Here is a 14,638-nt window from a genome sequence, read left to right on the forward strand (position 1 = left end):
TAGGTCATAAGTAGCATGTGACAATTCTTAAGAGTACAGCCACATCTCAGACAAGGATAATATATATGCTTCTTCAAATCATGGCATTCAAGGGAAGGTTATCGAAAACAGATGCCTTTATGGCACCTGCTATCTCTCAGTGATTTCAACTGCCCAACATGTTCTCCGATGTTTTCTGGGAGGAGCAGTCACCTTTTCAAAATTCCACTATTTCAGTAACCCTGATTCCCTTCTGATCCAGATCCTTCTCCACCTTCAACTCCCTCTACCACCTGTTGCCTTTCTTCTTGACTGTTCCACCCAGCAGCACCCAGGCTGCTCACCCCACACACCTGTTCTGTAACAGGAGCTCCTCAGCTGCTTTGCTGAGAGATGGAAAGGGCATCCTGAAGGTCGTGTCCTCATCCAGGACCAACCCTCCTGCTCTCTTCCATGGATGCTTCCTGTAAAGACAGGAGGAGCCTAAATAACTGTTCAGCTTTGGTACTCACTCAGCACCTGCCCAGGTGTTCTGTTTTTACCTTCTGCTCCACTTCACAGTCAAGTGATGCTGAGATATCTTTGGAGTTGAAGTTTCTCTCTTCCTTCTCTCTTTTCTGAAATGCACAAGTGTGAAAAGTTGTACAGGCTTATGTGGCATATTATGCTATACCATTAAGCTTTACCATAAATGAATTGAAAAATTAACCTTGAAGCAGTCTCAAGAGAGTAGAATGAGGAGACAGAAGGATCTTCAAAGTCCCTCCATGTTTTGGTGCATTGGACAGAGCAGTCTTCACAAGTGAGTTCTAGCCCCAGAAATACTAGCTTACCTTTGCCATGGCCAAAATTTCCCTGTACATATTCTGTATTTCTCCCCCTGAATATTTGTAAGATTCTGGGGGTTCTGTTTTACTCAAAAATCAATTAACCCTTCTAGTCTTACCTGATATGGAATTTCTGAACCACACAGCACTGCAACACCACTTTGGACTGGACACTTCCTGCAGGGAAGCATGCATTTCACCAAACCCATGCACTTCATTTTCCAACAGGAGAAAGGGATGTTAGGTTAAGGAAAGTGTGTCCTACCATCTCCAGAGTCCAGTGCCCAGCTGCATCTTAAAACTGGGAAGTGTTGGGATGAGAAGCCTTGCTCTGAATGATCAGTGTTTCAGCAATTCTGTTTCTTTGGTGCTAAGATTCCTGGCAGCTCTCGTTTTACACAGAGGGCAGCAGAAGTGCTGCTGCAGCAGGAGCTGAGCATTCCCTGTCAGAGGGCTCATCAGGGCTCCACAGAGCACACTGATGCCTCCAGCATGCCCTGTCATACTGACAGCATGGCTGACAACAACACAGGGAAGCTGAAAATCCCATGGGGAATGCTTTTCAAATAGTGTTGCGCTGAATAATCCTCAGATTTATAAAATCTGACCACCTTTTTTCCTTTTTTTTTTTTAATTTTTCTGGATATCTTCATCATTTTCATTACCTGTGAATCACAGTTTAGTTTTTTGTCTGACAAGATTCACATCTGGCACAGCTGAGTGTAAAGAATGAAAAATACTGTTCATAGCAGGGGAATAAAATTGCTTCCATGATAAGATTAGCAATGGCAGTCTGAAGACATAATCATCCTATTGTTGACTACTCAGAGATTTGTTGTAATACCAACAGTGCTGCACCAACAATAATTTTTATCAATGTGATTAAGAGAAAAATGATTTTTAAATGAAAGCTGTTTGTGGAGCTAACTCTAGATTACCAAAATCCCATGGGAGTTGCTTGTGAGATTTTTGCTTGCAATGAAGATTTCAAGAGCATCTAAAAAGCCAACAGATGATCAGAAAAGCACAGAAAAGCTAATTTTTCAATTAACAATGTTCCTGCTTTTTTTTTTAATGCAATAGGTGTTGGAATAAATAGAAGAGTAGCAATGCACCAAGAATAGAGGGTACTCATCCAATACGGCCAAATAAATTAAAATCTGAATAAACAGAATTACTTTCTAGTGTGTATGAACAGTGCTCAAACCAATGCCAGGGAAATGGAAATTGCAAACAAAATATCAGGCTTTAAGAGGGACTCAGGAGTGAATCTGAGAATATGTCCCAGCACTTGTAATTTATGTATCAATAAACACTGCTAAATAAGGAAGAAAACATGCTGAAAGTACCAACACAACTTTTGTACAGTAAAACTGAAGTGTGTGCAAAAAAGGTGTTGTGATCAGTGCTGGGTACTCCAGTGCTGAGGCTGGAGCAGAGAAATTCAGTGGCAGCAGCAGAAGTTTCCTGCCAGCTCCATGGTTGAGGCCAGAACCACCCCAGTGCAGAGCTGTGCTCAATTATAGCTAAAAAAATACCTAAAATGTTACCAAGGAAAACAGAATTTTCCATTGATGGTAGCTCATTTCTCTATTTAAATGACAAAGATTTGTCCACAACACTGTTAGTTTTATCCCAGGCCTAAGATCTTTCCTAGGACAGTAGGATTCAATGTAGGCAGTTCATTTGTGAAGAAAGTTTGAAGAGGGAGAAACATGAGAGACTATGAGATGCCCTCTTTTTGGCACAGTTACTTTTAACTTTGTTCTTTTATTCAGTTCAGGTACACTATCAGAAATATCTGTCTTTCCCTACACAGGAGGGAAGAAGTTTGAGATAAGAATTTGCTTGACCAGTTTTGTTACCAAACCCCCTCACAGACATTATCAGAAATATCACATTGTTGGGTGTGGACCAGCTTCAAATATCTTCAAATTAATGTTACTAGCATTATGAGGTATTCTGTGCTGATTAGCCCATGGGAATGATTGGCAAGAATGGGTTCCCAGCAGAACAACCTCAGAAAGGATGGAGCTATAAGTAGGCCAGAGAGAAAGAAATTGAATAAAAAAAAGAAGACAGAGTTCTAAACTGTGGATTAGAGTAAGAAAATTAACTTCGCCTTAAGAAAGAATTTAAAAAATTAAACATATAAATAAAACAAGAATAGTGAATAAGACTCTCTATGAAATTAAATATAACACAAATTAGTGGTTGTAGCACAGTCTCTGGGCTGAATAGCAGCATAGGCATGCAGGGCTTTTCTGACTTTCTGACACCAAGACTGGTCACAGTGCAGCCACAGCATGAATTTGCTATGAAATTTCTGCAAGCAGACAACATTATCTCAAAAGCTTTGGGGAAGAAAATCCACTGGGATACCCATATAGGCATGGCTCTGGTTTCTGACTCACAGATGTGGGAATGGAGCAGGGTCAAAGTGGACAAATTTCTTTTCTCAGCTGAGGAAATGTGCAATTCCATGGTATTTTTGGGGGTCTCCCATCAGGAGTCTATACAACTCCAGTCCTACACAAGGGAAGGAATATGTAACCCCAGTTCATTTCCTCCTTTTCACTATCCAGCCATTTAGCCCTTGCTGAACAATGTGGAAGAGTTTTATCCTTATGTGACAGCAGCTGATCCATCATGCAGTGCAGTTAAGCAGCAGCACGTTTGTCTTCTGCTCTAGAAAGGCAAGCCCAGAACAAACCTGGTGACAACTGCAAAAGAATTATTGTCATCAGAGAACTGGAGCTGCTGGAGCCCAAACATATAAACACTTCTGGAAAAAAAAAATCACAGGTTGCAGGTTTCTGCAGGTTTCAACCAGATGCAGCTCAGGAGCTTGGGAAGACAGTATTTTGCACCAAAAAAAAAAAAAAAAAAAAAAAAAAAAAAAAAGCAATTGTTGTTAACAGACCTTTAAAGAAATCATTGAAGCACACTCTAAAAATTGTATCAATTATATCCATAAATTTTGCTTTGTAAAATGGCAGTAGGTTACCTGAGTAAGTGGGAAAGTCCTCTGATTCCTTCAGATATCCAACACCTCTCAGAGCTGCCTTTGTGCAAGTCATGAGGAACACACCATGTGGCCTGAGGAGACTGGGATCCAGGGACAGGTCTTGGGCACATGGAGTGTCTATGCCCAGAAAGGTTCCAGAAGGTTCCCCTTGAACTTATAAGCATCACTGCTGGGACCTCATCCTGAACTGCCCAAGGGGAATGAGGTGAGATCTCTGTGCTCTCTTATTTGTGGGAATTCTCACAACTGTGTGTTCACCTGCTCTGCCATGTGGTCAGCTGTGTATTTGTGTACATTTGTGTTCTCCGTGTGCCTGTGCCTTTGGGGAATTCTTGCTCAGCCTCACTACTTGGTTGGACCTGGGTCTGTGGCAGTCTTGTCTCTGCCACAGTGCCAGACTCAGCCTTGTTATCTGACAAGAAAACCTGGGGAACAAATCCTGCATGGAAACTGCTGTAAAGCTGGAAACCAGGCAGGCACTGAGCACTGGGAGATAGGGAAAGGAGCACTTCCCACCAGACAGCCAATCTGCCAGCTGGTGCCCTTCAGCCAGCAGGGCTGCAGGGGCCTTTGCTGCTCAAAATAATCTGGCAGTGTCTGAGACAACAAGTGAATGACAAACATATTTAGCAAGTTCCTCTGGCTGACCTGGCTGGAAGGCACCAACCTCCCTATTTCTTTTCTGCATTAGCCACACGTGTTTCTTGCTCAGTGCTGACAGGGAGGAAGCACTGAGCAAATATTTGCTTGCTGGGAAGCAAATAGATCAAAATAAAAGGGAGAGAAACCAACCAGAATGGTGGGGTTGCGATGAAAGTGTCCAGCCCAATATGGCCTCATAAAACTCTCAGTAAAAGCCTTTTGCCACAGGCAAACCACGGTTGTTTATTTGTGACCTTTCCTGGCAGAAGAGATGGCAGAGCATTTGGTTCAAGGCAATGGAAAATGCAGGTGTGTGTGAGAACCCCTGTTCATTTCCACAGAGACAAACTCTCAGACACACAAACACTCTTCTGCACAATTATATAGCCCAAAAATGCTTCCCTCATGATCTGCAATTTGACCATTGCAATTCAAGGAACATGTTTCCAACATTTTCTTCTCTGAAACAAAGAGCCTTACAGCCAAACCATTAATTTCCCTTTTCCTTTCTGAGAGGACAAAGCTGTGCTAGTATCAGCACCCAGCCTGTGCCTGTCCTTGCCCTGAACTCCTTGCTCTGTGCATGCCTCCCTGCTAACACACTGCCTGTGCTGGGAGCACCCTGAATGCTTTGCATGATGTGGAAGCCAATCTTCCTTGTTATGCAGATTAATGGGTGCCATGCCACAGCCTGCTCCCAAACAACCCAAGCAGCCATTGCATAAGTGGGATTGTTTCCTGGGCGTGTTAACTGCCCTTTGGCACGGGCTGGATTGCTGCATGGACATCTCAGGTGAGGACATGAGGGAACTGCTGCTTTGCCAGGAGCAAACTGCACAAAGCCCAGCACCTTCCTTGTAGCTAAATTCAAGTCACTGGCAACCACAGCCCAGTGTTGTCCACTGTAAGAGCCAAAATGAGAGATGTGGGACTCCAAGCAGCTCTTCAAAATGCAGTTTATTACATCCAAGATGTCACAGCAGTCCAGGGTCGTGGGTGACAGAGCTGTGCCTACAGCTGCCAGCTCCAGCTGCAGGCAGGCCTGGAGACCCTTTGGTTTTGGTTACATTGCCTTGTATACTTTTCTCTGCTGAGCATCTTAATACAGTAGAACTAAGAGAACCAGAGTATAGATTGGTATAGAACCAATCTATCCCTTTTATCTATAGCCTATCATAACTACAATAATTACCATATACATGCTACTATTCTCTAATCACTAAAAGTTAGTACATTACAGTTTAAGCTAGAAGTTGGTTTTGAATTTTCTTGCTGTGGAAAATTCTGAGACCTTTTTTCTACTTGCCACATTTGCTGCCTTGTTTGCCTGTGCTCTCTTTGTGCTTGGTAAAAACATCTTGTTTGGGGTGGGTTTATCCTTTGCTCTAAGTCATAAAAACCCCTTCTAACTCACACACCCTTTGCCTCCTTGGTTATCCAGTGAGACTGGCTCAGCAATTCTTTTCTTCTATATCAAAACTTGCTTCCATCTCTATTCCTTCATCAGATTCTACATTCAAAAATCTTTCTGCTAAGCATCCATATCTGTGGGACTTTCTTGTCAAACTTTCATCCTTCCCAACAGTCCAGTCTCTGTGGTACATTGTCAAGTTCCCAATAACAGGACTCCCTTTTCTGCAATACTTCTGTGGCCAGGGAGCACATGCTGTTTTCTCTGGCACTGATGTGTCATTCCTGGCTGAACAGAAGGAGGATAGAACTCATTTGAGCATGAAATAGGTTGCTAAGTGAGATCTTCCATGACATTTAGATATGCAGTCCGCAATTTTCCTCTGGTTTTTTTTTTTTTTTTGAGTTAGTGCCTCTGGAGACTCCTGATATTGAAGGCTCGGAGAACAGAGATGATGCTGCAATCACTTCTCATGAGCCTAACACATGATGATCCTGGTTCCCTGTGGAAATCTGATGCCACACAGGATACCTCCCTCCTGTTGTATTACACAGGTAGCAGTTAGTCCAACAGGACACAAGAACCCTTTTTTCTGCAGTTCCACAGCCACGCTTCTACTGCCAAAGGAGGAAATAATTCCAACTCCCAATGCAAAAGTAAAAGTGGAGAAATTGATCTCTCTGGAGCAATTTTATTACCTAATAAGAGGAAAAAATTCCCTCTGTGGCACACAAGAGTCTCTTTTCTTATCAGAGACAGCTATGAATGCTGTTGCAAATACTTAGGTGAGAACTGGGATGACTAAACAAAAAAAGGGAGTGAATATGGCCATATTCAACAGTGTCCATAGTTCTCTGAGGAAAAACTAATCCATCTACAGTAACACAGAGATTCACTCCCTGGAGGGCTTCAGACTGCACAGCAACAGCAAGGCAAATTCAGATCAGAAACATTAGAATACCATAAATGGTGTGGGACAGGCATATGTGGGTATGGTTGTGAGGAGAACTATCACTTTAAATAAAATTCTAACGTCTAAAACAAATGTATAAATCCCTGAGTTCTTATATTTGGCCCAGATCATATTCCCTTTGCAGCTGGTGGAGTCAAATGCTTCAGAGACCTCTAACCTCCCCCTCAAATTTACAATGTCAGCGAAAAATTAGATTCTTTCTTCTGAAACCTGACCCCTGAGAGCACTGATATCAATAGTCTTAAAAATAGGCCCATCAGCTGGGGTCATCAGAGATGTGTTTGTATTGGATTTGCTAAGCCAAGAGATTTTCATACCAAATCAAGCTCCAGTGGGTTTCCCCAGCATAGGCAGGTTCACTTTGAGATCCTCATAGGCTTTATGTACACTGCAGACAGACAGCTTTTTCAACTCTCCAACACTAACATGGACCAGAATGAGGGATATTTTCAGGCATCCTGCACTCCCACTGAAAACAGCATCCAGTGTCATCCGACACAGGTGTCTGAAATGTCAGCTCTTGAAAGTGCTCCGTCAGCCCTGTGCCCCTCAAGCTGAAGAGGAGGCAGCCAGCAGATGTAAGATAAGGTCTGTAAAATCTAGATAGGACAATGAAAGGGAGTGGATTCATGGCTGAACTTCCCTGTACCAGAAGAAGGGGCATCAGGTGAAGTCAGCTGGTGGCCAAACACAGAGGGACAGGAGCCTTCAAACCAGCCACTGTTATCAGATCATCACCACCAACCCAGTGGCTACTGAAGGTTTTCATTAATTCAAGGATCTGCCACACAAATGCATGGGAGCAGAACCAGGTGCAGACTCCTGATCCCACATACAACAAAGACATCAAGATTGGCATGTGCCTGAGCCAGGAGCACTTGAGGAATGGGGTTGTGTTTAGGGAAAGTCTCAGCACATCAGTCTGTTCATGCTTCCCATACTGCCCAGCCTCAGCCACCACCAAGCCAGTGCCAGGACAGTGCTCTGGGCTGGCCTTTGTGTCCTGTCATGTCTGTCACAAGAAGCCAACAGGCAGCAGCAGGGCAGGGATGTCCCCCTTGCCAAGAGGCCATGGAGAGCCTGGAGCCCAGGTGCTGCTGCTCTGCAGCCAGGACAGCCTCTGTTTGCACAGGCAGAGCCAGACACAGCCACTGCTTGTGCCTCTGGGCAGAGCACACTCCTGGCAGGGGAAAAGCTCCTTGCATCCATCCCATGGGGCTGGAGCCATAGTCTCAGATGCCCATTGGGTTCAGCATGGCTGGGGCTGCTCACAGCTGAGCAAAGCCCTCTCCTAGGCTGCTATGGGCAGTGGGACACACCAGCAGGGCTTTCAGCAAAGCTGCTGAAGTTTATCATAGATCCTGGGTTTCTTCAGTGCCTGGCCCATAACCTCAGTGCTAATGCTGTCTGATGAGATTACAAGCTAATTTAGTGAGCCATGCTGTTATTGCACATCTGTACCACAGTCTGCAAGGCCAGGCAGAAATGCCTGAACCAGATGTGTTATTGGCTGCTTCTTCCCTCAGTAGAAGAGCCTTGCTGTGCTGCTAACTGGGATCATGAAACCATTCCGAATAGCTGAGATTTCAAGGCTCTTCAAGGGTCACCAAATCCAACGCCCTGTTCAAAGCAAGACAAATTACTTCAGGTTGCTCAGGATTTGTCCAGCCACATCCTGAACACCTCTAAACATGGAACCTCTCTGACTTGGTTCACTGTCAGGGTAAAAACAATTTTCCTTATATCTAATCTGAATTTCCCACCTTGCATCTTGTGTCCACTCTTTCTCACCGTATCAGATACCTGTAGATAGTAAGATCTCCCTTGTATCCTCTTTTTCATCAGATTGCATAAACACATGTCTTTTAGCTTCTCCCTACACATCATGTGCTCCAATGATGTGCCCCCTGCCCTTCTTGGTGGCCCAAAGACTACACAACAGTCTTCAGAAACCAAATTCTTACCCAGTTATTTGTGACTGTGTTATGTTATTGACAGTTTTACAGTGCTTTTTTTTTTTTTTTTAATTTAACAGTTCTTTAGACCAAGCACTCTTTCCTGCCACTGGAAAAGTGTTTTTCATGTATCTTTTTTCGCTGACAGGTTTGGCATTGACTACGCTTCACATATAAGCTGGGTTTTACTACTTCTTAAGTCAGTGGTTTTTAAATCACTTTTTTCATGCACCAATTCCAGCTTAAGCCTCTTTTTGTGCAGAGATGGCTGCCCAGACAGGCTTTTAACCCATTTGTGTCTTGCCCTCACAGCCATTACAGAGTGGGAAGACAACTCTGTCAGCAGCATGGGAGGGACATTCCTTCCCCAGCACCTGGGGCCCCTCAGTGATGCTGAGTGTGTGGAGCAGGACTCAGGTGTGATTTGTGACCCCACTCAATGTTGCAATCACTCTGCAGTGTTTGCATTGTGGCTCCATCACACTGCTGTGCCATTGTGCTAAAGCAAAATTGCATGCAACACCAAACACCTTCAAATAAGTAAATTTGGTGTTAAGCATTAAAAACCCTTCACGTGTGGAATGTCTAAAAGGACCAAAGCTGGTCCCTGTCATAATCTCCTAGGAGGTGCTCACCTGTGGATTTGTTGGGGGAGGTGGGTGGGAGTAGGCTGCTTCTCACAGCAGATGAGAAGGAATTAGGCTCTGTCATGACTTTTACAGAAGAGCTAATGACATTGCTGAATCTGGATGGGAGGCAAATCCCTCTGGAAACTTATTTCAGCAGGGAAGAGTGAGAAAGAGCGAATAAGAACTCGATGAAAGCCAAGAATTCCAAAGCGATGTATTCCAAAGAATGCCATGACAAATGCTGATCACATCGTTCATTTTATCTGGGTTTGTCTTCAACAAACCGTAAAGCAGCTGAGAAAGGTCACAGCCCCTCTTCTGACTGCACACAATTTGGCAAATCTAAATAATTTCATCCTGCTCCCAGTTCCTAACGCACTACCCTGCTTGCACAAGAAGCAGGGAAGGCAGTTCAGCAGATTGTCCAGTTGTCCCAGCACACCTAGTTAGATAGTTATTTTTGTCTTTGAGGAAGAGGTGCTCTTTCCAATTAGCCCGCAAAGGAGGATTTTCACAGTAACTCAAGATGAAATCGTGGCTTGAAGTGAGAAGGTGTGAACAAGCTGCAGATTTGCAGGCGGATGGGAGCGGGCAGGGAGGGGGAGATGGACAATGCAGGTTTTTTTGTGGATCTCAATAAGAAAGGTCCAAGAAAATGTGGTTTAATAAAAACAGCCAGATGAATAAAACAGTGTTGAGAATGGTATTCTACAGATTAGTACTCCCTCTAAAACCATGGGCCCTTCCTCCCTCTCCCTCCTCTGCAGCACACAGGAGAGGCAGAAAAAGCAAAGATCACAGATTGAGATAAGGACAATTTACTGGAAATAGCAATGAGATAAGAAAAAGAACAGTAGCAAGGGCGATGCTAATGACAGAGAGTACAAGAAAAGATGTGATTCACACAGAAATGCACAGCACAGCCCTAAGATGGTGCAGGATGGGCAGCAGAGCTCAGTGTGGGCCTGGGCACTCTGAGGTTAACTGGGATGCAGATCCTTGACTTCTCCATGGACAGTGGTCTCCTGGTCAGGACTGAGACATTCTCTCAGAATGTTTCTCTGAGACATTCTCTCAAACTCTTTGATACAGACACAATTTGCCTTTCTCATGGATGTTTAAGTTAAAGCTTACCTTAATAACATATGGAATTCTAAAGTCCACAGTGCAAGGACCAACCAAGTAGGTATCACCAACTCCTTGAATACATTTGTCTTACACAAGGCTCCAAAGACAAATGGTGTCTAATAAGAGTCATATTTCCACCTATGTCCCCATATCAAATCCCTAGCACAGATCTAACATGAAATTTTCACTGAAAATTAATTGTAACTGAGGACTATGAAAATCAACAAATTCACACATCTTTGCAGTATAAATTATTTTTGCAATGTGATAAAATCAGCACTATTTTACCCCTAAGGCTAATATTACTTGAAGAATAGTGTGTAAGAACAAAAAAAAAATGCAGAAACAGCACATCTGGCTCTGGGAAGCAGCCAGTGAGCCAGGAAATCCAAAAATCATATGGGGAAAGATACATCCCAGGTATCCTTAGCAAAATACGTCAGTACATAGGATGGGTGGTCATATCTTCACAAGCTGCAGAAGGCCTCATCCAGCCTACAACATCCCATGTCCCAGTTTCCAATTTCATCATCCTCAGGTCTCTCAAGAGGTGTAAAATGTCCATCAACATTTCCCACCTTCTGCTCTACCCTCATTATCTGGTTTTGTGGTATATTACTCAAGTTTCTGAATTAACTTGCCAGACTGTTATTCAGTGGAGGCAAAATCTTCATGGAAACTTATTTAATCTACTCTGATTGACAAGAAGATCATTTGGAGTCCTTAAAAGAAGAAATAATACCTGATCAAGCTTTTTGTGATGAAATTACCATTTTAGTGAAGAGGAATAGAGCAGTGTCTGTTGGTGAGTTTGACCTTAGTGAGTGTTTTGCTTCTTTTGATCCTGTGGTCTATCTTGTCAAATAAGAAGGAGCAGGAGAAGGTGCTCCAGGCACTGGGGCAGAGACTTCCTTGCAGCCTGTGGAGAGGATCACTGTAGACAAAATTCCCACATGAAGCTCAAGGACTCAGCACTGGAGGAGGTGGAAATTTCCTGGAGGAATTGCAGCCCATGGAGAGCCCATGTTGGAGTAAGGGAGAAGTTTGAAGAGGAAGAAGAAGCAGAGAGAAACTGTTATGGAATCACTTCTAGTTCCCATTCCCTACCTAACTTGACTGCTTGGAGATGGAGGCAGAGGAATCAGGAATGAAGCAGGGTCTCAGAAGTCTTGGGGAAAACATGTAGTTTTAATATTTGTTTCACAAACTAACTACTTCAGACAGATCAGTTTGGTGAGTAAAACCCTGTAAAGCATCAAGCAGAAGCTTTCAAAGGAGAAAGATGAGTTGAAGACTGAGGTCAATAACTTTTCCAGTAGCATGAAGTCCATCTCTACAATCACAGAAGTTGAACCCTCACTTCTCTTTATTTATTAATCTTTTTTCCTTCCACAAGTGAAAAACCTTTATGCAATCCTTTCCAAAATTTGCAAACAGCAGAAAATAGCTTAAGCACAAGTTGACACTATTTCATCCTAGTTAAAAAAACTCTGTAAAAAGTCTGAAATATAACAGGCTCATGAGATGTCACAAAGATGGAAAAATATTCAGAAAATTCAAAGAACATGAAGAAGCAAGGCAATCTACAAGAACTCAGAGCCCTAGAATGTCTTTGGGCCTGATGTTGTACTCATTGCAGGAAAAAATACAGCTGAGGTGCTATTTCTTGAACAAGGCAGATGAAAATCAGGCTGTAGAAAGTGGTCCTTTATTGTCAGACTTCTAGGTTAGTAAGAAACAGAAAAACAAGTCATCTGTCATTTCTTCTTGAATCTGTTGCCTTCCCAGATGATTCCCATTACTCTAGGAGGTGAAACAAAATGCAAGATATCAAACTGACAGAGAGGATGATATACTACAAATGTGACCTTTGAACCAGTGCACTGGAATCCATGTCATCTTCTTTAATTGACATGTGCAGAGAACCCAGGAGGGAAATTGAATTATGAGGAATCATTTTGCAGCTGCAACTAGACACCTAAACACAGTAATAACTGTAAAAGGAGATATTGGATGGGAGCTTTCCTATGGCTATATGGCTCTCAGCTGGAAAGCTTTAAGTTCCCACACAACTCAGGAGTCAGCAGTAAGAGACAAGTTTATCAAAAAACTGCAAATTCATCTTGTAGTTAATTTCATATGATACATGAAGAACAGTCATGTATATTCTTTGTTAAAGTATTATGTAATGCATTAGAAAAAGAAGAAGAAGAAGAAGAAGAAGAAGAAGAAGAAGAAGAAGAAGAAGAAGAAGAAGAAGAAGAAGAAGAAGAAGAAGAAGAAGAAGAAGAAGAAGAAGAAGAAGGGGGAAATCTCTCCTTTCTTTCTCCTCCTTTACCCTTTCTTGTATGCCAGAGGATGATGTTTTTTTCAGTGACAGTTCTACAAAATCACAATACTATTTTTCAAACGGAAATTATCTCGACATATATTTTTCAGAAAGACATTGGCAATCTCTTAAAAGAATACATGATCTCAGATGTTTCAGTTATACATGGAGTGTTATAAGCACGCAAATGTTCTTTAAAGAAGTGAGTTGAAAAGACTGGTCATCCTTCTTATTCCTGACATTTGAGAGAAAATGTGAGTCTTCAGAATATGATAGAGAAACACATCACATCCCAGCTCCATGGAAGAACTTCGAACAGTAAATCCTTTCTAATTCTTTGCAAAGGAAATGCAAAGTCTCCCAGGAATTCTCTATATTTCAGTGGAATTTGTGTTTGTGCTTGGGAAGGCTGGAGGACAGCTTGGGATCTTAATCCAATTCTTGCATTTGGTAACCATATCCACTGTCCAAGGTTTCTAAAATAGACATTGGTGAGTTAAAACTGCCAATAAATCTAAAAGATGAAAGACGTAAAATGCATCTTTAGGAATTCCTGCTAGTGTGAGCTCACTGAAATTTCTGCTGGACATACATCAGAGCAAACCAGCACAGCCAGCTATGGAGAATGGCAAAATAATACCTTTAAAATTGAATTTCAAATCACAGCCACTCTGTAATACTTCAGAAGAAGGCAAAAGATGTAATTAAATGTATGAATCAAGGGGAATAATCTGTTTTATCTGATGTTTTGAAAGTACCCACCAAAAAGCTAAGGAGTTGTAAATAGGTGCAGTAACACAAGCATGATATGGTCATCCAGTCTTGGAATTAGACTATACTAGATTATTCCTATTCTTTATTTCCAGAATATTTTAGAATAGGTTCCCCCCAAAGCTCTTGAAATAGTAATCCTTCTAACTTCTGCTGAGTCTTGAGACACACAAATCTTATATGTCAAACAGCAATTAACAGGAGAAGAGAAGCCAACAATTCCAAGATCCAGTGTCGTGCTCTATTTGCTGGACTGCACTTCCTCCTTCCTAGATTCCTAGTCATAATATTTATAGATTTATTCACATAGCTAGGAAGACCTCAAATATTTCTAAATATATCCACAAGCACTCAGTCAAGTTTGCCAAACAATGCTTTGCCAAAAATTTTTTGACCTAAGAAAGAGGAGGAGGGAATTGAATGTGCAAAGCAGAACCTATAAAAGTGCTGGTAGGACAAGCCTGTTCTGCCTCTGTGGAAGGATTAAAGGTAAGAATAGGGACAGTTGGGTGCTGGCAGAACCCCACAGCATTCCTGCTGCCTGTGTGGAACTGCTTTCCTCAAAGCACTGTCTGTCTCAATAGGCATGTTCCCTCTCTGTTGAAGTCACTGGCATGTTTTTGCCCTGTGGTTTTTTCTTGGGAGTCTGTACAAAGATAAGAAAGAAGTTGTCACTTCTCTTTTTCAGTATTGACCAGCTTCCAGGCTTAGAGTCAACTGGTGATACAAGAGGTAAGACTGATTTACTTACTCCACAGGAACAAACTCCAGGTTTGCTTTTTTAATGATTTCTAAGGCCACTTCCCATAACCCTTTACATCTGTGCAACCTAAAGCAGTGCAATTCTACCTGAGCTGCGCTGTCTAAAAGAGCAAATTTCCTTTTATAACTGTGCTGGACGCATTTGTTTGGAGCCTGCTGGGAAATAACTGACCACTTACACACAGAACTCTTTAAAAGGAGATT

This window comes from Agelaius tricolor, unplaced genomic scaffold, assembly GCF_023055355.1.
Source record: "Agelaius tricolor isolate 1412-34295 unplaced genomic scaffold, bAgeTri1.0.p SCAF_35, whole genome shotgun sequence".
Classification (NCBI taxonomy): Eukaryota; Metazoa; Chordata; class Aves; order Passeriformes; family Icteridae; genus Agelaius; species Agelaius tricolor.